At 48.4% G+C, this 3,415-nt stretch overlaps 1 protein-coding gene across 1 annotated transcript in view; it reads left to right on the top strand.

The window, feature by feature from the left end:
* Nucleotides 1-1,531: 1,531 nt before the first annotated feature.
* Nucleotides 1,532-3,415, top strand: part of IGSF21 (immunoglobin superfamily, member 21) — a 101,519-nt gene continuing 99,635 nt past the window's right edge. Inside the window, exon 1 of the mRNA XM_011934049.1 lies at nucleotides 1,532-1,561. The gene's annotated coding sequence lies outside the window, so the exon portion shown is untranslated. The remainder of the gene's footprint in view (nucleotides 1,562-3,415) is intronic.

Below are 3,415 nucleotides of genomic sequence, written 5' to 3'. Positions count from 1 at the left end.
AACAAATGTGTAGACCTTTTTTGAAGTCTCCAAGATGGTGTTGGGGAAAGAGCCGGGACTGAGAGACCCAGGGACCCATGTTCTTGTCACCGTACTGCCTGGTGGCCTTGAATAGATTGCCTGGCCTCCCTGGGCTGTTGCTTCTGCATTGTGCAGAACCAAGAAAAGATGTCACCCCTGTGTCGTGCAGGACAAAGGCTGGGGTCACCCCAAATTTGAGGCCCAGCTCCTATCTCTTGTCTTGGGCAGATCACTCCATCACTCTGGCTTCAGTTGCCTCCTTTGAAGATTGGGGCCACAACGTGAATTCCGTGGGGCTGTTGCAAGGATGAAATACAGTGCCAGGCACAGAGCACTTTGTCCTGGCAGGCCTTCCTGTCCACTCTGATGCTCTGTGCCTGCATGGGGCCTTTGGAGGCCAAACTCCCCCGCCCTAGCTGAGACTCACTGACCTCTGTGTCTAGCACAGGGGCTGACACATAGTAGGTGCTCAGGGAAGCCTTGTTGGATTGAACTGACCCTTTGTCAAACACAGTGGTAGCAAGAGAAATGAAAACATGTGATCTTTTTTTTAAAAAAAGAAGAAAACTTGTGTAAGAATGTTCTTAGCAGCTTGAAGCATAGCAGAGCCCAACTGGAAACTGTCCAGGTGCCTTTTAACAAGAGAATAGCTAAACAAACGTGGTGTCTCCTTGATATGACATACTACTCAGTGATTAAAAGGAATAAACCATGGTACACACACAGCAGGGGTGGATCTCAAAAACATGATGCTGGGAGAAAAGAGCCTTCATTGGAAACTACGTACCGTATAATTCATTGATACGAAATTCTAGAACAGGATAAAATGTGAGAAACAGATCAGAATAGTGATCATTTCTCGGGTGAGGTTTGGCTGGGAAGGAGCGGAGAGAATTTTCTGGAGTGACAGTAGTGTTCTGCATCCTGAGACGGGCTCAGCTTACACTGGTGCATGCATTTGCCAAAACTCAAAAAGAACACTGAGTGGTACTCTTGAGATGTGTGCAATTCATTATATGTAAATTTGACCTCAAAAGAAAAGGAATTGTAAATAAATATTGAACTCTAAATAGAGGGTTTAGGAGTAAACTGTACGGGTGTCTGCAGCTCACTTTGGAAGTCATCAAATAAATAAGGCTGTGTGGCTGTATCAGGAGGGATGAATGGAGGGTAGGGGAAGATATGATGAAGCAAACATGGTTGTATTTATTTATTTATTTATTTAATTTTGAGACAGAGTCTCACTCTGTCGCCCAGGCTGGAGTGCAGTGGCACGATCTCAGGTCCCTGTAACCTCTGCCTCCCAGGTGCAAGCAATTCTCGTGCCTCAGCCTCCTGAGTAGCTGGGATTACAGGCACCCCCACCACACCTGACTAATGTTTGTATTTTTAGTAGAGACAGGGTTTCACCATGTTGGTCAGGCTGATCTCAAACTCCTTCGCCCAAGCAATCTGCCTGCCTCAGCCTCCAAAAGTGCTGAGATTACAGGCATGAGCCACCACGCCCAACCCATGTTCACATTTTAATTGTGGAAGCCAGGTAATAGGTATATGGGTGTTTGCCTTAAAGTTTTTGACACTTTCCTGCATGTTGGGAAATGTTCATAATCAAATGTTGGGGGAAGAAAACATGAGGCTGCAGAACTAAGCTGGGGCTTATCTCTGAGCCTCATCTATAAAACGCAGACAGCACTATCCAGACGGGGGTCCCTGGGATCAAACAAGAAGCAGTGAATAAAGAGGAGCCCATGGGAAACTGGCAGGAAGCAACTTGATTCTTCTAAGTAAGCTGGGCCCCACTTCCTCATTTGAATGTCAGATTACATGTGACCTTCTGAGGCTGCCCTCCCCTGGTCACCCATCTCTTCTGGCCATCACCCTATGTTAATGTCTGCATGGCAGTTCTCTCTAACTGATACATCTCTTCCATCTTCCTTAATTTAAGGTATCTGTCTCCTGACAGTAGAATGTGGATTCGAGGAGAAGAGGGACATTGTCTTATTCATGGCAATATCCCTGGCACATAGTAGGGACACAGTAACTCTTTGTGGAATGAAGGAAGCAATGAGTAGGGCCCACCTAAGCTCTAGCGTAACCCCTCAAGTGCAGAATTCTGCCACCCAGAACTTGCCTATTGCCAACGCCACCTCCATAGAACAGCAGGAAGAGAACATAGAGATCAGCCATCCCCACCCCATTTAACGGATGGGGGAGCCAAGGCCCAGAGAGGGAATGCAAACTTCCCAGCATCCACTACCAGTGAGTGGCTGAGCAGAGATGGACCCAGGTCTCCTGGCTCCCGGCTCAGTGTTCTTTCTCTCCAACTGGCTGCGGGGGCTCGTGGTAAAGTGCTGATTCCCAGGAACAGCCGGCAGATGGACAGACAGGCTTCACTGGGCTGGGCTGCCCTGATGCCATGTGTTAATTACAGCAGACAGGATATGCCAGCCTAGCAATGTTTGCCGGTGCACCCGCCCCTCGTTTAGCAGGTGGGCAGGCTGGCGCAGGCCGCTGATCTGCCACGGGTCTGCCGGCTGCCGATCATGCTGACACAGGCCCAATTGTGCACAGCGCCTGCTGAGTGGGGTGGGCCAGGCAGATTGGCACAGTCAGGTCCCTCCCCAAGGACTGGCAGCCCCTTCTGACTGCATTGGTCAGCCAGACTGGTATAAGCCGGGCATCTGTCCCGTGATGAACCCTTGCTGAACACAACCTGTCTACACAGGTGTGCCTACTGACCGGCAGCCCAGGGAGGTAACATGGGGACTGAGTGCTGAGCATGACCGGGGGAGAGATTGTAGGGGGTGTCACAGGCAAGGGATCAGGGGGAGATTGTAGGGGGTGTCACAGGCAGGGGATGTGGGCCAGAGCCTCGCACACAGGTATACAGATACTGGGATCAGATAGGACTCTGCCATGCTCCCGCCCCAGCACCTGCCCTGTTGACTGGTGGGATCCAAAAATCAAGTTTGCAACCCTGAAAGAAGGGCTGGAAAAGTGGTCTCTTCTCTCTAACCCAATGCCTCTTCCCAATTGCCGCCAGTTCTACTATTCACACTGCAACCAGGGGGATTTCTCTGATACGGATGGAGCTGGTCACTCTCCTGTTTGAAGCTTTCAATTGTTCCCCATTTCCCTCCAATAAAATAATAGCAATAATAATATGCATTATTATTAGCATTTTGCAGCTAACAGCACTCAGTTATAGCATGTGTACTATGCGAATGACACCTCCTTTTTTTTTTTTTTTTTGACAGAGTCTCGCTCTGTCGCCCAGGCTGGAGTGCAGTGGCATGATCTATTATTAATATTTAACAAAACATACGTAATTCATAAAAAACTATATTTTATTCCATAACAGTGATTGACACATAATAATATGCATTATTATTTA

Source organism: Colobus angolensis, unplaced genomic scaffold, assembly GCF_000951035.1.
Source record: "Colobus angolensis palliatus isolate OR3802 unplaced genomic scaffold, Cang.pa_1.0 Scaffold130, whole genome shotgun sequence".
Classification (NCBI taxonomy): domain Eukaryota; kingdom Metazoa; phylum Chordata; class Mammalia; order Primates; family Cercopithecidae; genus Colobus; species Colobus angolensis.
Note: the sequence above shows the minus strand (reverse complement) of the source record. Positions and strands in the feature narration are given on the sequence as shown.